General features: G+C 41.8%; 1 long non-coding RNA gene across 1 annotated transcript; it reads right to left on the reverse strand.

The window, feature by feature from the left end:
• Window positions 1-306: 306 nt before the first annotated feature.
• LOC121065506 lies at window positions 307-11,840 on the reverse strand. The gene is made up of 5 exons (XR_005817120.1): window positions 11,790-11,840; window positions 5,954-7,142; window positions 4,590-4,783; window positions 1,617-1,734; window positions 307-393 (listed from the first exon to the last, which is right to left on the reverse strand). It is a non-coding gene; the product is annotated as an uncharacterized LOC121065506 (long non-coding RNA).
• Between the last annotated feature and the right edge of the window lie 11,119 nt (window positions 11,841-22,959).

Raw genomic sequence — 22,959 nt, forward strand, 5'->3', positions numbered from 1 at the left:
AACTCTGCTCCTCAGCATGGCTAATTACAAAAGGAACTACTCTGTCCTGAAGCCAGATAAGAAACTGGCTTGGGAATATCTATAGTATGTTTTATGGTACAATATAGACATGCCAAATCAAAGCTACTTTTCAGTACAATCTTTCCCGTGAATGCTACTCCCACAAATGTCAGTCAGAATCATATTTCTGACACAAAATGCCCAATGACAGCAACTGCGAAGTGTTTGGGAGTGTGCTGCCTTCCAAATTTTAAGTTTTGTATGCATTTAAGATGTATAGCTGTCAAAAATAGAAATTCTTCCATTATTCTTTGTCTTTTCAATCTTTTATTTTACAACTAGGCATCTTCTCTCCCATCTGCCTTGTTTCCCACAGATAGTCAAGTCTTCTGCCTGTGGTGCATAAATGCAAAGTAATGGGTTATGTAGGCAGGGATGGGGGGATCATAAGACAACAAAATATAGTAAATTCTATGAAAAATGCGCATATCTAGAATACTCAGTTCTAAAAACCTAACTGTCCCATTGAAGTCCTAATTGCCCCATCAATGGCCTATTTCAAACTCCAGAAGTGTTGAGGTCTGAGCTGTGGGAGAGAAAAGTGTATATATATATATATATATATGTGTGTGTGTGTATACACACTTTATATATATATATAGCGTGTGTGTATATATATATATGTGTATATATATGTCCTGGGTATTTCCTATGTTCTTGACTATAGATCAGTTCTAAACATCTATACAATTTTCTCTGGGTGCTGCCCAGATTAGGCTTGTGAAAAGTGGTACAGAACAGTATAATTCTTTTATTCTAGGTCTGCAGTGTCTGCCTGTCTTATTTGTAGCTGATGGCTAAATTTCTGATACAATTGCTGAAATAGCCTTGAAATGGGAACTGCCTGTAACTGATGTAGTGATGTCTATGAGCATTTGCAGAATCTAAATGATGAGCTCCAAACACTGGCCTCTGCTGGAGTTACACATCCAGTTCTGTTTCTCCCTGTTCCAAAAAGACATATTCAAACTGGTGCAGGCCAGGAAAATCACTCCCAGTTTGATATGGGGAATAGCTTTTATATTAGGAAAGGAGACGGGGAACAAGATTACGTAAGAGGATAGAGATTTAAGCTGTCCTTAGAGAATACTAGCCAGATCACAGCACTCTACTCCCATGACACAGCTGGGTCACATTTGACCCATTCAGAGCATGGCAAGAGTGATTTTGGTTTGTCTGTATCTACACACTTGTGGTAGGTTTAGCCTACGAAGACAGAAGGTGTGTTTACACCAGTGTTTTGATTCAGATCAAGAGTATGCTTTTGAAGTAGATCTCCTGATCTGTTTGCTTCACTTTGCAGAATGTTTCTAGGGGGCACCCTCTGGATTCCTTTCAGATTAAATTTATCTAGCATGTGATAAAAGTTCACCTTGTGATTTCCAGCCACTGTTAGGGGTTCAATCCATGGGATCAGGCTCAGCCAAGCAGAGTAGGTAAAATCCCCAAAATGTTTGTAATGTGGATGTGGATTCTTCAGCAACAAGTATCATTCTACAGATTTGGTCATACTATGCCATGCCTCTGTGTAGACATAGCCAAATATGTCTACTTACTCAGAAGCAAACCAAGAGAGTCCATGCTTAGCACCACTGCCCAGATAGATTGTTTCAAAGGCTGCTTGTTTAAAATTAGCCCAAGCATTTTCACACTGCTCTAAGTTAACAACAGTGACTGCAGAGAAGAAATTAAAAAGAGCCATTAGAGTGATGAAGTCCTGGATCATTCTTTCAGCAAGACCATAAAAAAGTAAAAATTTTTTTTTACGTTTTAACTTTTTTGAAAGAATTACACAATCTGACTGCCTATGTTAAACAGGGGATGGGGAAGACTTTGTCATCCCAAGAGTTTCTCCCACCTCTGCCTACTTATAAGGTATCATGTGTTACATTTATTTCAATATGTGTTGGCTAAGAACTAGAAAACAGTACTTTGAATAACAATGAAGCAAGGAAGTAATGGTTTGAAAGAGAACTTTACTTCTTCCCCGTCCCTGTAGTAAACATCAAGGAGCCAAGGCAAGGTCTGTAGCACCAAGCAGGGAAAACTTGAGTCAAAAAGTGTCCCCCTCCCCTCCCCACCCCCCCCCTCCCCAGCATCACATCTGACTAAAGCAAGCCAGCTTTGGGAAACACAAGAAATGCATCTTTGTTCTTAAACCTGAACTAGATTCAGGGAATCATGTCAATTTAATTTAAAGAGGCAGATTTAGATTGGATATTAGGAAGAAATTCTTTATTATGTGGCTGATGAGGTACTGGGACAGGTTGCTCATAGAAGCTGTGGATGCCCCATCCCTGGAAGTGTTCAGGGCCAGGTTGGATGGGGCTTTGGGCAACCTGTGCTAGTGGGAGGTGTCTCTGCCCATGGCAGAGGGGCTGGAATTAGATGATTACCAAGGTCCCTTCCAACACAAACAATTCTATGATTCTATGGTTCTAACCCAGAAGAAGTATAGGATTATATGTGGAATATCTTTGCAATATAGATATATATTTGCAATATAGATCATCTCTGCAACATAGAACAGGTTGCCCAGGTCGGTGGTGGAGTCACTGTCCCTGGGGGTGTTTAAGGAAAGGTTGGATGTGGTGCTTAGGGACGTGGTTTAGTGGGTGACATTGGTGGTAGGGGGATGATTGGACCAGATGATCTTGGAGGTCTTTTCCAACCTTAATGATTCTATGATAGATAAACATTTGCACACATAGATGGACCCTCTTTCACAGACAATGGGTTTACTTCCTTTTTCAGTCAGTAGAGAAGCATTGGGGAGTTTCTTATGACTCCTTAATTCTTTGTCAGGCTTACAAACAAAATTAGAGTAACTTGAAGGTGGTTTTAAATTTTACAGACTTGTTCCCAGGGGATTGTGTCTCTTGTGGCCTGTCAGAATGTACTCAGCTCCAGCACTTCTGCAATCACTGGAGCACACACAGTCTAGCTGGCACACACACAGTCTAACCCAGCAAGACCATCAATATTTGGGCTCAGTCCTTTGACCATAACAGATCTTTACACTTCTCAGGCATATGCCCCATGCTATGGCCTAAGCAAAGAAGACCTGGAGCTGTGATTAGAGTCTGTCGGGGACTGATGCAGCAGAAACACATCTCTTGCATTTCCTAAGGCTAATATGACAATAATTAGATTCTGGCCCTTTAACTGTTTACTTTAAAAGTTTTGTTAAATTATACTTGCTACACAGTGAATTTTGCAGAAAAGTCTCAGTACATAGACATCTCTGAATGGTCAGGAATAGAAAAAATCTCTGAGGTACACAGAAGATGAGTGGTTTTGTGATTTGTAAGCAGGACAAAGAATTTGGGAATTCTGGGCTTCTCATCTGTTCAGGGTTTCCTCTGAGTCCCTGGGAATGTCACTTGAACTTCTGTGCCTCAGAACCCGCATCTCTGAAATAGAGATCATGAAACTACTGACATGATCTGATAATGTCTGTAAAGTCACTTTACATCCTCCAGTGGCAGGATTCTACAGGTCCTAACAATCATTACTGTGGGCTGAGAGATATACAAAGTGAATAGATAGAGTTCCACTCTAAAAGTTATTTAAGGAAAGTGTGGGTGTAAGACCAATATAAGTCATATTGAAGAAACACACTTTCTTTTTTTTTATTATTAATTTCTTACTTGGCATTCAAAACATTGAGAGACTAATGAATGTTAACACTTGTGTGTTTTTTTTTCTGTTACTGAGGATGCAGTAGTTCATAAAAGTTGGACAAGTTTTTAAGGAACAAAGTAGAAAGACATAAACTTAAGAAATTTGAGCAAAAAATAATACCCTCTTAAGGGGGAAACTTTGTTTCTGTCTTTCTGGCTCTACTTGTGAGAAACTTAAAATAGCATTACAACTAATTTTTCAACAATGAGGAACTCCAAAAATTTCAGTGTGATTGTTACTTAATTCTGCACTTTTTTTAATAGTGTTGTTTTGAATGACCTTCTTAAAGTGAATGACATTAAATCATGTATCAGTAACAGCCTTATGGAATTACATCAGGCACCATGTGTTGGCTCTGCCTGCTGTGTCTGCCCATCTCTTTTTAGTGCCACAGCTGTTTAGTGCTTGTTCATAATCAGAATGTCTATACGATTCCAACAAGAAGTAGTAAATCAAGTATCATAATCAGAGTTATCTTGAAAGCCCCGCAGCAGTCACCAAACCCTCTGAACGCTCTGCTACCTGACATTTATCCTACATATGTGAAGGTCAAAGGCTGACATTAGGGCAAATGAGGGATGTTCAGATTGTGTCAAAACTAGAGTAGGTCTGGAGAGAGCTGGGACTGAAACCATGATTCAGTTGGTTCCAGGATCAGTATTTTGGGACAACCCCATAAAACATTCTAGGTAAATTTTAGTTCTGTATAGATATAATCTGTACAAGCAACAGAATGAGGAGAATTTAAGCTAACAAATAGATATGCAAATATAACTGTCATTACATATGCACTTTAAGGCAGAATCAGTCAGAACTCATGCCAAGAAAAGTGATCTTGCACCTACCACTGCAGGCTGCTTGTTCATGCCTTTATGTCACCATTTCTCTGATTAAGTTCATAAGAGAGTTCATATGAATGGTTTTGCCAGCATAACAGAAAGAGCAGTGGGAGGACAGTGATGAACAGCAGAAGTAGAAGGGTGCTGGAACTTCTAAGTGACACCAGTAACTCATGTTGCTGTAAAAGTGCAGCTTATGCCTGCAGCAGAAAAAACAATAAATCTGTTTTCAAGAGGGGGTAATTTGTGTGACTTGTATGACTACAAGACTCGTCTCCTTATCTGTTCATGTTTGTGACCATGGGAAAATCAGCAATGGGCTTCCAACAGCCTGATGACTTGACACTGACTTATAGTTTTTGATGTGGTTTTCATACAGGCTTTTCTTCTTGAAAAGAAATGGAGGAAAGATAGATTTGCTTTCACATTTTTGAAATTAGAGGAGGTTTCAGCTGTACTGGCCCTGTAGAAACCTCACTTGTGAGATTTCTGAGACAATGTCAGTTTTGCATTTCAGATGTTCTTGTAAGAATTTCAGCTATTCTTTATGGCATTTAATTTTGATCTGAGAAATTGGATCTTTCTGGCTTGAATTCAGTCCAAAGCCACAGGGAAAGCTGAGGTCTAGAACTTGGGCAAAAATCCCACTAAAGACACAAGAACCACTGCTGAGGAAATTCTTATACAAATCACATTCAGTTACACCTCAGTAAAATGCCAGATCAAGTGCCTGCCAGTCACCGTGCAAGTTAGATTCAAAACAATACTGTGGTCACTGGCACACTTTGAGTCGCTATTGTTCCTCATAAGAACAAGCTAGGGAAGAATGTGCAAACCAATCAAGGCTCACACACTGGGAGCAAAGCCTGCACATTCAGTTCCCAAAACACACACTGGCAAACAGACCTCTTCAATTTCCACAGCAGTGCTTAAGCTGTTCTGCTTTGACTCAGGTGCCAGACCCATCTGGACAGCCATCTACCATCATTTCTGCTCAGCACCTGTGTGGCATACAGGGGCAGAGGGGGTTTAGTTCCCATCTGAGCCTGACACTACAGAATGTGGCTGACCAGTCACATGACCTGAAGCCCTACAGCTCACTCACAGAAAGTCCCACAGATCTCTGTCTTAAATGCCTTGTCTCATTAACAGGTCTGCAATGGGCACTGAGTGTTGCCCAAAATAAAGCAATCCGGGCAAGACAGAGCCAAGGAGATATTCACGGAGAACCAGAAAAATTTCTGAAAAAGTACAGACTCTTACTTCCCTGCTTGCCATGAGGCTGTGAAAGGGACGGTGGCCACCCCAGGCACAGTCACTACTTAGGATGTCCCTTGAGCAGCTTTGTGCAGCTCCCATAGCTGTCTTACCTCTTCTTTCATTTTACAAAGACATTTGGTATAAGTGTTGTCCATGCCAATGCATTTTCCTCCTTTGTTAGTGACACCTGTGAAATCGCCTCAAAGGTTTTGAGAGTATTCATTCAGGATTTATGAATGGGCTTAAAAGCAGAAAACCTGCTGCTGAATATCCATGCTCTGTCACAGTTTGAAAACCAGTTGCTTAGATGGTTAAAATATAACTTCTGTGAGATGGGTTTCCTCCCACTTGGACAATTACTAAAAAAAGACTTCGCAGACTGGGACGTCTCACAACAGAGCCCTTCTTCCTGTTTCTCTGCCTATGGCTTCATAAATCTCTGCCTGTGACATCATAATCTGTTGCTGTGGGAATCCTGCTGGTATCACAAACAGGGGATTACGACCTCAAAGTGGGAGCAAACAGAAAGAAGAGATTGGTTCCGTGAGAAACAAAACATCATAAGGGAAGATAAATAGATCGTCCTCCCAGACCTTTCAAGATCAGGTCCTGGAAACCTGAGATCAGATTCCAGATTGCCGTGTCATAGTAACCTTATGGACAGTGTAAAGGACTTGCTAAAGACTCCCTTCACATTCCCTACAAAAAGCTGGATATGGATGCAAGGCAGATAGGCATATAGAACAGGCTCTTAGGCAAAGAATAGAAAAAGATCTGTTTTTTAATGATAGGGTAAATACATTCCTACTAGACAGGATAAAGTAGCTATATTCAAATATCTGTGTAAACTGAGTTTATACAAAGAAAGTTCCATTCAACCTCAATCTCCTGCTCATTTAATGACTTTTTTCTTGCACACTCATCTTTAAAGAAGAGCATGCATGAGGTTTTGGTGGTACCACTGTGGAGACCTATGGATAGGGTCCCTAATGGGAACAACTACAAAAGGCACTCTGTGCAGGGTGCTTACATCTGAGCAGCTCGGGGACACAGCGAGTCACAGGCAGGCATTAGCAGTATCGTGCTCCTTATGCTTGCTTTGGTAAGAGGGAGGAGAGTGCCTGAGGACATTCAGCGCGCCCACGCTAGGGCTGACAGAGATCCCCAAGAGTCTCTGCAGACTTGGAGCCAAGGTCAGGGCTCACAGCAGCACTGCAGCTGGGAAAGAACACGGGGTTTGGTGCTGTCCTTCAGTCTTTCCACACAGGGCTCCTCCAGTGTTTATCCTTTATTACTAATCTATTCAAAAAGAATACGAAGGAAATGCAAGATCAGTAAAGGCATATGCAAATATAACTTTTTTCTTGTAGGTCATTGCCATAGAAACTATTGCTACAGGATCTAGAGAGACATGGCTGGATCATCAGGGCACAGAAATGAGGGTCTCAGGCTCTTGGGTCCAGTACCATTAACACTTATGATGGTTTGCCCCATTTTCAGACAAATTATTTATGTTCTTTTTCTTAGTATTTATATCTGCTAAGTGAGAATAAAAATCCCAGTCCATCTCACTGGAGTGTTAAGAGGAAAAACTCATTTTGTGTGGGTAGGCAGCTAGACAAGGCAACCCAAGTGCTTTCTTGAGCAACTTTTAAGTGAGGTTCAACCTCTGTTACTGACTCAGGCCTAGGGAGTCCTCGCATCCCACCATCCCAAAGACCCTGTTTGTGTCTTGGGATAATAACTGAGTGTCACCCAGCTGGCACTTACTCTTCACCAAGCAATGAATGTGCCTACAGTCACTGCAATATTCTGTGTTGCATCTTATGTGCAATGCTGCTGCACCATGGGAGGCACATGGAGGTCCCTGGAATGGCTCTTGCATGATGCCCAAGTCAGCATCATTCTCGTTCCTCTGGGTAGGTACTGAGAACTCCACTTTAATTTTGTTTCATTACAGTTGCTTCCCAAATTTTCCTGGGCAGGCAAAGATACAGGTAACGTGGCAGACTGTATTACATCTTGAGAGAGTACTGGAGTGGAGGGTACTTTGGAAGACTGCAATAGTTGTTGAAAGCTATTTGCTGTCTGGTTTCTAGGAGACAGCATGACTCATTGCATCTTTCCTTGTAGTCTGCACCTCTCAACCATTTATCAACTAACACACTTGATCAAGACTGATAAAAAATCTTTTAGAAAAATTATAGAGAGCTTCACTATAGAATGGGGACATTAAAGTGTGGAAATAAAATGATTGCTGAAGATAAGGTCTGCTCCAGCAGCATTGAAGAATGTAGGCTCACATTCATCCCGAGGGATTTATTAGTGGAACTCCCACTAGTGCAAGTAATAAATGCATGCATAAATCCCTTTGTATCTTGACAATTTCCCTTAAACATGCTTTCACTGAACTTCATAGTCAGCAGTCTTTCTGTATGTGGGGTGTGTTTATGTCTTTAAATTACTATTGCCATTATTTAATTCAGCGCTCTCTAAATATATTGAAATTAGAAAAGAGCCTTAATTTTAGTTGAAAAGTATCATTTACATATGCACACCTTTATAATGACAATAAATAACAGTAATAGCAATAAAAACAGTAATGGTCCAGAACATGATTTCAGAACTGCAAAAAAAGCAGATGTGGATTTGGTGCAGTAATCATAAATAAGTAATAGGTTGCAATTAACACATTGCATTTCAAGCTTTGAAAGGAAAATGACACTAGTGTGATAAGGCTGTTTACTGCAGATCGTTTAGAATAGAGGTGTAAATGGCATATATGACATTTCACAACTGTATATGCCCAGAGATTAGAATGCAGGAAGGAAGGCAGGGACATCACATATAGATTTCAAAGGAAAGTTCAGCTATTGCTGTAGAATGTAAAGATTAGGTCTTATAAAAACAGCACTCTGAATGCCTTTTCTGACAAGCAAGAAAATGTCAAAAATTTGATTCATCAGATGTTATCTTCACTATACAAGAAAAATATTCTAAGACCTGACAAAGCTCAGAAAGCAGAAAGTAAAATAAAATAAAATAAAATAAAAAGACAACTTTGCTGCCAAGACAGAAAAAATAAAAATGACCACTGAAAATGAGAAAAGTCCTTTTTATGCAAATATAGGCTTCCATTTGGAGGTTCATGTGGTGAAATACTCCATCATGAAATATTTTAAAAGGCAGAGCTGAAAAGTATGGGTGACATTTTCCTAAGTGCATACCTGCTTTAAAACTGTAAACCCCATTTTACTTGGTTTAGACATCTGTAAGTGACATGTTCAGGATGGAGACCCTAAATGTCATGGATGTGCACCAGAGGATGCAGTTTCAGATCATCCAGACCTACTCCTGAACCTAGGAGGAAACCAGGTGAGGGGAGTTCTATGAATGAAAAAAATGAAGACCCAAACTCTGGCTGAGGTCACTCTCTTGTGCCGCCCACCTCACCATGAGTGCCGGGGCAGCTGCTCCCCGTGTAAACCAGGGCTTGACGCTGCCGTGTTGCTAAGCCTACTGGAACCAGAGACGGCTGCCTCCTGGCCACAGGCTCCATGGTGCCATGGGTGGGCAGTCGGCACAGAAAGGGGGCAGCCGTCCGTGCAGGGCAGCCTGGTGGAAGAGCCAGGGGCAGTGGCAGCCTGGTGCCCCCTGCCCTCCGCGCTTGGACCTGCCGCTCTGTGACTCATGGTGAAGCTTGGCCTTCTTTCCCAAGCATGTTTCCTTTCACTAGAAAGGCGGGAATATGAAATACTTCATCCAGCTGAAAACTTTGCAGTGTTGTTTCAGTAAAATTTCCACCACGTGCCCACCAGAGTGTACACCACACTAATTTTAAAATGTGTTAATTTAACCAGCAAAATGACTATTTCAACTAAATGTGCAGCCTGCCTCCTAGATGCCCGTGGCACTTTACTGATCTGTGTTAGGATTACCTTGGATATTTCCAATTTAAATCATTAAAAATTAATACATGACCCATTTTGCTGGACAGAGCTTCAATTCCTGTGCATATCTATTAAAACTATATATATATAAGGGGTTTTTTTGTTTGTTTGTTGTTTTGTTTGTTTTTTTGCTACAGCATGAAGCATGCAGCATATAGACACATTTACCATGGGGGGTGTGGGGAAGGCTGGTGGCTGGGTGATCTGTTCTCCACTAGCATGTGGGAGAAGCAGGTTCTCTTCCAACCCTCTTGTTCCCCAGGCTGTCATGGGCACCGAGTGCTGCAGAGATAGCAGCAGCAGCTTCTCCAGCTGATTAACCAGAGACAGTGACAGACTTTAGCAGGAGTGCTACCCGGCACTCCAGAGCCAGAAGAATAGTTGCCTCAAAATAGAAGCAGATGGGGCTGTGCAAAACGATGGGACTTTGGAATTCAAAAAAAAAAAAAAAAGTGTGTTAGTGGGGAGGGAAAGAGGGAATTGTATATCTCATTTTAAAGGAATATGTACATGCTGTCTCTCACTATCTTTTCCAGTAGGAAGATAAGGAGGTCAGGCTGTGCTAAAACATAATGAGCTGTAGTAAACTGTGATTTAAAAATATGTTGAAATCTTTAGTAATAACAGTAGAAGATATTTGTGAAAGTACTATATTATAGATCATTTATATAGGCATAGTTATCCTGATAAAAAATCTAAATGGGAACAAATATTTTTTCTGTCATATTTGGACAAGCTAAATGGACTGTATGAAAAATAAGGAAATGTCTTATTTCACAAATCATTTTTGAGTATGGAGCTGGATTTGAAATTACTCACTGAGATTTCCTGAGTTTTCTGGTGTTAAAGACTGAGCTCTGAAGTCAGTAGTCCTGAGTCTCCAGCAGCTTTTACACCAGGGTAACACCTTACATCTCAGTGAAATTGCCATGATCTGTGCTCTGGCACTGAAAAAGAGAATTTTCCTCAAAGGAGCGTTTCCCATTCACTGTAGAAAAAAATAATGGATTGGACTTTAATTTATTGATATGATCCCAATATGACAAATATATATCTTAAGGGCACGTTGCAGGGTTTTAGGACTGTTTTATACTGTGCTGACATGGAACTTATTTCTTCCCACACTATATCACAGGTGTGCTGTAGTACTCTCCAAAACACTGAAAATTATGTTTACTGTAGGATTCAGCTCATCTTTGGTTACAAACCTCGAGAAATTCACACTAGAAAATGAGACTGGACCCACTCTCTGACTCTGAGCTAACTTTCTCAGATCCATACAATTCTCTCAGTCCCCAAAGCAGACTAACTACATTAATTCACTTACTGAGAATGTGTCAGGCCCACGCTGAGCCCTGAGCTGTGTGTGGGCACTGTCTGGGAGAGCATTGGGATGTCACTGACGGTGCTCACAATCTGACCATATGGATGGTCATGCGCTGGTGTGCAGGGCTGTGTGATTGCCTGGCTCAGCTGAGTAGTGTAGAAATAGTCTGTGTCTAAGTCTCTCTTCTGTCTCTTCAACACCCTTCTCAGATAAATCAACATCTAGAGATGCCCATTTCTCCCCACTGAGTCTAGAAGTCTATGGAGACTAACACACCTAGACTTTACCTTTCTCATGCCTGAGTGAAGTGTCTGCTAGCCAGAGTGTTTCGGGGACACAAGATACATCAGTGAAGAAAGAAAAAGGAGGGCAGATTTCTTGCTGTGTGTGTCTGGATTTAGTATCTGGTAAAGTTGATTCTTTGTGTAAAGAACTAGAGAGTGAAAATAAGGCAGTCTCTGCCACATGTAGATCAATGCAGAAGCAAGCACTCATTGAGCCAGGCAAGATGCTGACACCATGCCTTTTGCCTCTCTGCTCTGTAAGCAATATAAACAGTAATAGACATTGTATCATTTTAAATTGCCTCCGCATTGTAATGCTGATTTTAGACTTGGTTTGAGCTACTGTGGAGCAGAGAATATTTACTCTCATCTTAGAAGATCTTACCTGGCGCGACAGAATGAGCAGCAGTCAATACCATTAGGGTGAACGAGGCCCTTCTGCACTCCCAGCAATTCTTCAGGGCATCATCCCCGCAGAGCTCTGGAGAATCTCAGAATCAACTGGAAAAACAGAGTAATGGGCATGTCAGTGCAGACTGATTAATCATCAGTCAAGTCAGAGTTTGGGGGACACACGTACACTTATCCTAATGTAAGGAGAGTAAGCCCCCACTTACTGCTCCTGTTACCTAATGCTTGACATTGCCTCAGTACTCACTTAAGCCTGGCAGAGACCCAGTGAGAGATGCTGACACTCAAAGCTGCAGTTGCTGATTCTTAGAGTGTCCCTTGATGCATCTGATTAAAGCAAATGATCAATACTAAACTTTGAGAAAAACTAGTGTGGGGATGTTACAGATGACAGCCCATGAATAAATAACTCTGATAATGGCATTTGTCTTACTATAAAGCTCATTCATAATTTAGCAAGAATAATGCCCATTAAAGAACACCTAGAATGATCACTGCCAAAATAAAGACCTATTTGGTTTCTATCTTCTGGGAACTCTCTCATAATTAGCTCAGTATGGAAAAGTGGCTACAAACTCCATATAGTGATTATAAAAGTATCTACTTTACATTTTACCTCCTCATTTAGTCTTTCTTCAGCACTTTTTGGATGTCTGCTTTTGCTATATGTCCTTTAACTCTGAAAAAAAAAAAAAAAAGTCCCATCTCTATCTCTTTTTCTTAAAAAAAAAAATAAAAATAAAAATAAAAAATAAAAGGAAGGATTTGACCCAGTCTCCACTGCAGCCATCAGAAACTGATTTAGGTTCCAAAGTTAATACCATGGGAATCTTAAAGTAAATATTGCTCTTTATTAAGCAAATCAGTGTTGCTGTATGCTAAATTTAGAGGAAGAAATAACCCAGTTATGTCAGAGAAGTTATATACTTTAATAAAATGGAGCTTGAATATTCATACTGTACAGTTATGTAATGCCTATAAAACGTTTCCTGCCCCTCCACCAGAAAAACAGTTTGCAGATGTGTTTTAATCTCGAAATACTGTCTGTCTAAGGCAAGGGGAGAACGGCAATACCAGAACCTTGCTCTAACAAAATACAAGTGGTTTGTATTTTCACATAAGGGTTGTGCATATGCACTGGCACATCTGTTCACTATGCAGTCCCACAGCCTGGAATGGATAACACTGACTTCAGGGATTAATGCCAGCCACACTCGAATAACAAACACTTGTACTCTTACAGTCTTTGCAGCGCTAAAGCAGGATATGTTTCTGTGGACATCATGTCAAAATGCAGAGTACCAGCTGATCCTGCCCTCACCAGGTGATCACCTGTTTCTATTTAACATCTTCTATTTAACAAGTATAGTACAATAGTGATGGAGCCAAAGAGTTTCAAAAGCATCCTGGAACAATACTCCATGTGGAAAATTAAGGTGTCCCATAGTGTTTCGCATCTACCTCAACTATATTAAACACTACATAAAACAAGCCAAATTCCAGACGTTCTCTCTAGATATTGTAAGTATTTATGAGATCAAAAACATGCCAGAGCTTTAAATCCGTGATTCTGTATAGAAACTTTGGTTTTCGTGCAATACTAAGCTTTCAGCACACTCTCTCCTTCCCTGAACATGGCACAGCTACAACCCGGAATATGACCACAAATGTCACCACTGTCTCTTCTTTTGAGTCAAAATACAGAAAAGGAGGAGGGTGTATAACAGTGTGCTCCATAGCTCTGCTTTCTGAGATCAAATAGTTCAGAGGACCACTACTGAAATCCAGTCACTCCTACAGATCATCTCATCTGATGCCTCTGCACACAGTCCCTGGCAGTGCCTCTTCTGCCTCTTGTGCATAAGGATCAACATCAGGAAACAGTCATTGCTAATTGGCATTGTTTTAGCAGTCACATAAGTAAGAGAAACAGTTTCACAGGCCTGAAGGAAAAGGCCAGGGAGACTTGTAAGAGGGCAGGGGTGGTGGATCAGCTCCCCGCAGTCCCACCAACCACAGTGTTTACTGAGATCTCAAACAATGCCCAGAATTTGCACTGCTATCCCCTTGTACCACCATCCCCCGCATTACTGAGGTTTCACCTCTCTTTCCAGGTTGCTTCAGCCCCTTTTACATGCTTAGGTCTATAGGAATACAGAGAGTAGGGTGCTGAGGTATCAGGGCAGATGGATGCAGCAAAGCAGGAGACAGGGCAGGGGAAAAAATCTGGAAGGAAAAGGGCTCTTGTGCTTCTGCCCCCTGGGCAGAGGTATTGCAGGAAGAAAAACACCCTGCACAATATGAGGGGAACCATTGCAGGACAACTGCACAGCGTGCGTGCACACAAACACACACAGACACACACACAAGTAGCTATTCTGGAGAAAATGAGATTGGAGCACCTTGAGCTCAGTTCCACCGCAGACCAAAGGGCTATGCCATGCGGTCAGTTTTCTGGTGGTTTTTCTTTTTCCCAGGGGCAAATGGGGTTTTCCTGGAATAATACACATACACCTCCATGCCCTGAATTACACTTTCCTCCTGTGGCTGTCCAGAGTGAATTGTGGAGAAGCAAAGCACGCTAATGCAGAAAGCTCACTCTGTGTACACTATAGGAGGTGCACTAGGGAGATTCTACTCTCCAAGGACAGCAGCCCTACACATTTAATGAACATTGTTGCTTCCTATTATTTACTGCAAGAGAAAGTTGAGACAGATGATTCACTAAGGACATCTGCATAATTGGGGTCCATCATTTCCTCCAGAGAGGAACATCACAGACAAAGCAGACAATCCCGCCCCCACCACCCCCACACCCCTTCATCAATTCTCCTCAAGTAATTGTTACCTCCGCCTCTCAGAGGACTAAAGGCAGAGTTATACCAAAGAAACCTTCACCAGGATAACTGCTTCCTGCAACTACCACGTTACCGCAGCTTTCTAATGCTCAATATCCTGTTTAGGAAATGTTCTGATCCATTCACTTTATAAACCATGCACTAACCTAAAACCGAATTTTGGCCTGGCAGCTCAGGAACAGAACAGCAATCCACTGAAGCCTAGTCTGCGTCAGGATCTGCCAGGTGCCACAGGCATGGTGCAGACTGTCGTAGGATCAGTCCTGGAGGGCAGCATCATGAGTTACTGCTTCAGCCAACTTCATATTTTGCTCTACTTCTTTCCCAGCAGACCGGGTGACTGCTGTGCATGACTCACGTAGAAGGGTTTCTCCAACCTGTGGTCACCCAGAGGGAAAGAGGGCATGAAAGAGGATGTTGAACAGTTCAAAATGGGGAGGGGAACATCGGGAAATTACAGAATAACAGAATGCTTGAGGTTAGAAAGGGCCTTTGGAGGCCATCTGGTCCGAACTCCTGTTCAAGAAAAGCCACCTAGAGCAGGTTGCCCATGGCTGTGTCCAGATGGCTCCACAACCTCTCTGGGCAACGTGCTCCACCATATGCACTGTAAAGAAATGTTTCTTGATTTAGATGGAATAGAATAGAATAGAATAGAATAGAATAGAATAGAATAGAATAGAATAGAATAGAATGGTTAGAATGGTTCAGTTGGAAGGGGCCTTCAAAGATCATCTAGTCCAACTTCCTGACTACTCTAACCAAAAGTTATGCATATTACTGAAGGCATCATCCAACAGCCTCTTGAACTCTGACAGGCATGAGACATCAACCACCTCACTAGGAAGCCTGTTCCAGTGTTTTCCCACCCTCCCAGTAAAGACTTTTTATTTTCCTAGTGTCCAGTTTGAACCTCTCCTGCACAGCCTTGTGCCATTCACTTTTGTTCTATTTGTGGTTACCAGCGGAACCTCCTGTTTTCCAGTTAGTGCCTATTGCCTTTTTCCTGGCACTGGGCACCACAGAAAAGAGCCTGGCTCCATCTTCATCGGACTCTCTCTTCAAGTATTTTTAGACATTGATAAGATCCCCCCGAGCTTTTTCTTCTCCAGGCTGAATGGTCCCAGCTTTCTCAACCTTTCCTCATAGAAGAAGTGCTCCAGTCCTTTAGATTCTTGTATTTCATACAAGTGTTAGTAGATGTTGGAAATGTATAGTCATGATTTATATATTTCATATTAGTTCACCAGAAGTTAGTAGCATAAAATTCTGATGTCATAAAAAAATCTAAGTAGTTCTGGAGCATGAGCTGGAGTTCACTGCTACCAACAAATGGGAGGTCCCACTCTACTCCACCATTCCCACCTGTGAAACATTACCTCCTATTTCAGACTATCTGTGGCATCTGTTTGCACAGCCCTATTCCCTTCCTTGTGCTGGTTTGACTTGCTACTCAGGCAGAAAACCGATTTAAGATATGGGAGGAGAAGAATAGATTTCTGCTGGCTCAGTGAGCTAAAACAGCCCAGGGAGGCACATGGAAATGATAGAGCAAGTGCAAAGGAGAAAGTAGGGCCTTAGGGGTAGAGACAGAAGAGGTGAAGAGGGCAGTGGTGAGAAGAGAGAGAGGAGATCAGCATTTCAATAGCAGCTAACTCTTTTACAGTCTCAGTTGCTCTTAGGAAAGGTCTCTCCTTTGTATCAACATTAAGGTAGGTAATACCAGCTTAGGACATATATAAATTAGGACACAATCACAATGCTTCTACTTTTAAAGCTACTTCAACATAAACATCACCTGTAAGCAAAAGCAGAGAGGAAGATTTAAAATGTGCAAATCAGACCTGAGTTTATCTTCATTCAGAAGCTCTGAGCAGCTTAGTAATATCGCGTTGGAATGTCTCACTTGGGGACATCTACAGGACTGCTCTTCCTTCAAAACTTTTTCCAACTTTTCTCAGCTGAGTGTGCACATTTTACATCTTCTCTTATTTGGCTATTGTTTTTCTTATTTCTGCAGCTGATAGGAGAATCCTGGAACTTGGATTGCTTTATATGTTAATATAATTTTTATTTTTTTAAGGTCTTTTTAAAATAAATTATATGACAAATGAACAGAAAAGTCTTCAAAAGAAAATAGAATAATATACTTTATGCAGAGTCAATCAAATTAGGAATCAAACAGATTTTCTAAAAAGTGTCCTTGTGACAACAGATGATCATAATCTTGATTTTCTGTAAAGCACATGGACTGTATACTTTCCAATTTGTTCCCCCCCCCCCCCCCCTTTGATTGCTAACATTGAATTATTTTATCTCCGGTGTTCACACACCTTTCTCTGATTAGTCACTCAATATATTATCTAAGGAATCATTTTACACACCTTCTCTCTCAGGTCCAGCAAAAGCAGGAAGTTTCATAAATCACGTGAGAAAGTCTTTCCTTGTAAGGGTCTAAGAGTTAATCAGTCTGGATAAGTTTTGTATACAGTCCTAAGCACCTCATTTTTCAGCTAAGCCTTCAAAAGTCAGAAATCAGCCCCTCTGCATTCCACCTTTTAAGATGAGAATAATTACCCTCAACTCCACGGTAGCTGGAAGCTTCAAAGCTACATCTAAAACCTGTGCTGTACCTAAAGACAATTTCAAATGTTTTGTTCCCTTGTTTGTTTGTTTTCTCCCAGTCCTGTTAATACTTTTATTGCTTTGTAGATCAATAGTAACTTTTCCCAAGCAATCACATGCTTGGTAAATCAGAGTCCGGTTTGGGGCATTAATAGGCGGTCAGCTTATGTTAGCTATTTTTTGTGACGTGATTGGTTTATTACAAAGCATTCACCAGCCCCCATCTGTAGGGAAGTGAGGGCTGGGAAGAGGGATAACAAATGGCAATCTGCCTCTCACGGAGACCACAGACATCACTCCTTTGCCCGAAACGCAACTGCCTGAGATTTCTTATCTCTTCTAGAGTTTCACACTAAATCAAGGATCTTGACAAGAACTTCCTGTACCCCCTGTAAACGCCCCTCACTTAAAAAGCTGCGGGAAACCTGTGGCCTTCAAAGGGTGAGATTGAATATATCTCTCTCACCTGTGCCGCTTTGCAATACAAGGAGCCTCTTAGCTTTAATTGTCAGACAAAAGAGAGTGCCTTAACCTACAGTCCCTTTAATTAGGGTCTGCATGTGTATACACAGTGACCTTTAATGGCAGGCCAGTAGCACCTTAAAACATTACACCCACATGGCTTAGAGTCTGTGTGCAGAGGTTTTTGGTCTTAAAGGTCTCTTTAATCTAAGGGAAAGGATAATACGATCCATTACCTGGAAACAGAAGTGCAGAATTTGCATCTGCTCATTTCACAATTAGGATATTTGGCCACTGAAACACCTTCCCCAGAGCTGGTCTCTCTTGGAAGCTACAGCCCCGACTGTTGACAAAATTAAACCAGTCAACTGTGGTAAATACCAGTAAAGGAGTGTAAACTATAGAGGGATGTAAGTCTGGCAACGGGACTGCCATTGACTCATTTACCACACATCAGCTGAATCACCAGAACTGGTCCTCCCCTAGGGCTCCATTCTGGGTTGGCTCCATTCTCCTGTCCATGGCTGCTTGTTGCCCATGCCTGGCCTCCCTCACCCAATAGGTACCACCATAAGTGTTTGTGGGGCTGCAGAATGAACAGAGCAAGGGAAAATATTCAGGGGGAAAAGCAAAAAATAAAACCAGCCTAGACTTCTTTTCACTTCATTCATTGATCTGGTTAAGGCAAGACCCCATCGACAACTGCACCCACAGACCCACAGAGGTGGTGAGGTCCTAGAGCTACAGGTCAAGAATAAGTGCTGTAGGTGAAGTGTCACAGTGTTACTGCCAAGCATTTAACCTGTTCCTTAATATGCCTTTTGTTTTGTTTGTTTTTCAATGTGAAGTACTTTAGCTAAATGTTGAAATTATTAGTTTAGCTATATGGTAAGACTAAAGCAGCAAGCAACAAACAAACAAACAAAACAGTAAAAGGATAAAAGGTTAGCTTTGGTTCTCAGGCCTCCTCCTGGCAGAGGATTTCCATTGCCCAGAGCTTTCCGATGAGAACCTCCTAACTCTGGTCATTTACAAATTCTAAGTGTTAGCCTCCTGCTCCCGTTGACCATGACTGTTACAATAAGTTACAAAGATGTTTTTTGAGGCCTTTGACTAGGGAGTTTTTTTATGATCCATTGAAAGAAGTGATCTCAAACCAAAAATGGTGTGAAAAAAAACCTACAATGCCATAGTAACAAATTTACTCCCAGCTAGAACAGGAATAAATTTGCCACTTTCAAGTGCAATATTTGATATTAAGCTTCTACATGGCCCCCTTCTGTTTCACCTAAAGATTTCCCTAATAATTTCTCCACTGCCTTGCACCCTTTCAGGACAGGCCTATCTGATCAACTTCTCATCTCTTCCACTCCAACATCCCAGAGACTATCTGTCATTTCCCACTTTAGAGACTGGCCCAGGAGCACATTTTCCAATTCCACAGAGATTTCAGAGATGAGACTCTGGGATCCCACCTATGCCTTTACCTCTCTGATCACTGTAAGTCTCCCATCCATCCCCTCAGGGTGCCTTATAAAGATTTCAAACCCAGAGCCTAGGGCAAAAGGAAAAGCCTATCTGGTCCGAGAATATGGAGGCTGACAAGTCTATTTCACTGCAGATAGATGCCAGAAGCTCTTGAGCAAGGACTTTGAGGAGTGCAGAGGTGGGCAAGAGATATTGATCATCATTCCATCGCTAAGGGTGTCACAACCACTATTAAACAGGAAGCTGCTACAGTCTGCAAAGTCATCACACCAAGGCATATTTTGTTGCATTCTGCACTTGACTTGGATAAGGCTGGGAAAAATGGTGTGGGTAGATCCTCAGCAACCAGGACTCTCTACCAGCCAGGAGACTTTTTAGTATCATGATCCTGCACATACATTAGAGGCTCCTTCCAGACGATGCAAAAGCAGCTGGTGACGCTCATATTACCATGGCTGTGGACTGCACCATGCCCAGATGTGAGAAAATGTCCTTTCCCTTCCTTTTCCTTCTTACTTTATTTTCCCCTGGTATCCTCCTCACATAGAGGCTGTTGGCCAAACCAACACACAAAGATCTCCTCCCTTATCCCAGACTTGTTATCTGGCTTAGGCAGACACCCAGGTCTCTTCAGACTCCAGAGTTTTCAGCATGCATGCCAGGAACCAGCCATGCTTCGTGCACTCCTTTCTCTTCCTGACCTACCCCTGACATCCCCAGGCTGCTGAACTCCAATCATATTTTTCAGTTATTCAGAATCCAATTGTTTATCATAGCAATACCCACCAGGGTTCACAGAGGAGCCAATAGGATTAGAACAAGCCTTCTAATTTACCACTGAAAGCATTGGATAGAGCAAACAGGCCAGTGCCTGAGCACAAATGTTCTGCTGACCCTTACCCTGCCAAAGCCCAAATTAACTTTTTTTAGGAGAGCAAAAACACTGTTAGTCACCAGTCACTGCAGATAAGCATTTGTAATCTGACAGCCTTGGGTCATGTTTGCTTGGGAGATAAGTTGGAGGCTGAGGCACAGGAAGTACTGTGGCCAAGCTGTAATGTTTGTGATGGTGCCTGGCCTGTTCTCAGTTCCTGAACTAGCAGCATCCCTTTTCCAGACCTGCAAGAGCCCTGGTGGTACCAGTTTAACACTACAGGGCAAATCTTTGTGAAGATGCCCTTCTGCCACATCAACTGGGAACATATCAGTTATAACAGAAATTTTCTCTGCTCTTGTACAACCGATCACCTGTACGATGCTGTTCAGACAGCCTGCCTACACCACCACTCTTATAGAACCACCACCAACTACAAACCCTCCCTTCTTCTTTCCCACCCACCATGACTACAGGAGGATTGTTCAAAAAGCAGTGTATACCACACTAAGAAAAGTCTGGGGTTTCAAGAAGCCTACCTAGAGCACCAGCAGTTATGCCAGAAAAGAACTCCCAGGCTTCATGTCTCTCAGGAAAAAATATTTGTGAACATGACGCCCTAGAAATGATTGGGAGATCAAGAACTTCACTCACAGGCTACCGAAAGAGGAGAGTTACACTCTCTTGTGTAATAAACACAAGACAACAACAAACACATCTGCTTGTTACACTCACCTTTCAAGGTAGGCACCTCAAAGCTTGTTGGTGAATGGAGCTCACTGCTTAGCTGAGAGCCAAGTAGGAACCAAGTCCAGCAAGAGCTGGTAGACTCAGCTCTCTTTGCAGAATAGCATATAAATCCTTCTTTTTGTACTTGCGTTATGTGTTTGTTTTAAAGCCTTGTCCAAATATTCAGTGTCTGGTTCTGTCCCAGAAAAATGTGTTTTTCTTGTGATTCAGGAGGTTTATTGTTCATTTTACCCGGCACCTACAGAAATCAATTGATGAATGGGACTTCCAAGGAATGGCCTATCCATGTGTGGCTGACAGACCAAACGTACTTGGATTGCTGGCAGTCAAAGGAGTTTGCCTACAGCAGACACAAGTTTTATGGGGGGAAAAATCAATAATTAAACAGGATTAAGGAGTGAGGTAGAATAACAAAAGATGTCCTCAACCAGTACAGATGTGGGCCAAGCTCCAGATAATTAGTTGACCAGCCTTTTGAGACACAAAGACTTTTTTTTTTTTTAAAAAAGAATTGCCCACATATAATTGCCATATTGCTTTTTTAATAGGAAGCATTATGGCTTTCAGAAAGCTTGTGCTGCTTAGCAGATGTCACCAACCTCTGGGACTTTGGCCTTAACTGCTCCTCTTTTCCATGATGCTTGCTGTCACTGTCAGTCACTGGAAGGAGGTTTCCTCTGCTAAATGCAGACATTTACAGTGACTTACTCAGGCTGTACTTATAATAGTGGATATCTGTTCATTATGTCTAGTTCTCATGGAAGCCTGTGGTGGGCAGCTTGCCTGCAGATGTCTGCTCTGTGGGCAGCTAGAGTTAACTGAGATGAATCTTAACTTGTTTGTTTGCAGTACAGTCACTTCCAACAAATCCACCTTTATTTTCTGTATTCTTAACAGACCAGAGAGAGTTTCAATGCAAACCATCTTCATTAAATGTCTGTTTACATTCCCATCTTTGGGTAGATTGCTATCATCCTCCCAGAAAATGATGCAAATGTATGGTCATCTGAGTGTTTCAGAAATCCCGTTCTTGGTCCCTTAATCTTGGAGATTTCTGATTAGCTGCCTCGAATATCCCATCAACCCCAAGGAAAATATCCCATGCTGCAGTGAGAAAGATCAGGCATAACTGGTGGGAATCTTTCCTTCGACTCAAACAGATTTTATCTCATAGTCGATATTTTCAAATGGAAACACAACCGGACAGCTGTCCATTTCCAAGACATTTCCTAATTTGGGACATAACTGGAAAGGATCTTAGATATTTGATTTAGGGGTTAAGTACTGCTTTGACTAATTTGGCTATTTGAACTTGCCAGATGCAAATGCGGACATTTCGTAAAGCACCTGCTGTCTCCAGGGATATTTGTGAAAATGAGGTGCTGTCTCTCTTGAGGCTTATCTTGGCAAACAGAACTCAGTAAACCAAAGCCCAGCATTGCAAAATGTCTTTTACTTTTTTTACATGCCTGCTTTTTAAAAATAAAAAATAAAAAAATCCATGAGACCAAACAAATCCTAATTAAGTTAAATCAACTGAAGGATGCAGAGAGAGAAAAAGAGGAGAAGAATATTTCAAACAAGCTATTTTTGGTTTTGCCTTCACAAAACTCTTTTTCTTTCTCTCTTTGTTTATGTGGCTGAGCTCAACCTCAGCTAGAACAGCTGATTCCAATAAAGAAGTACTGGCAGCTCTCAGACCTGCTTTCCCCCTTGAATCTAAGAGGAAAACAGAGAAAAGTTTGCAAACTTTTCCAAGTGGACCTGGAGGGGCTTGCTTTCTAGAATTTGAATGTCTGGCAAAAGAACTCATGCTAATTATAACATCTCAGTGCTCTCAGCTTCCCAACCCCTTTCCTGGCCTTTCCCCAGAGCAAGAGAAGGAATGTGCAAGACTCCTATTGCCAGTTAATGGTAAACTCAGGAGCCCCCATTTCTTCCCTTTCTCCAGCTGAACCCACACCTGCCTTGGACAGGTCCATCCATAACAGCTGTGAAATGCATGTTTCATCCTTGTAGCTTGGAAATGCTAAGATGTGAGACCACGGCAAATTGAAAGCCTGTATCCTGCTAAGACAATTTGTCAG

Source organism: Cygnus olor, chromosome 2, assembly GCF_009769625.2.
Source record: "Cygnus olor isolate bCygOlo1 chromosome 2, bCygOlo1.pri.v2, whole genome shotgun sequence".
In the NCBI taxonomy this organism is placed as follows: Eukaryota; Metazoa; Chordata; class Aves; order Anseriformes; family Anatidae; genus Cygnus; species Cygnus olor.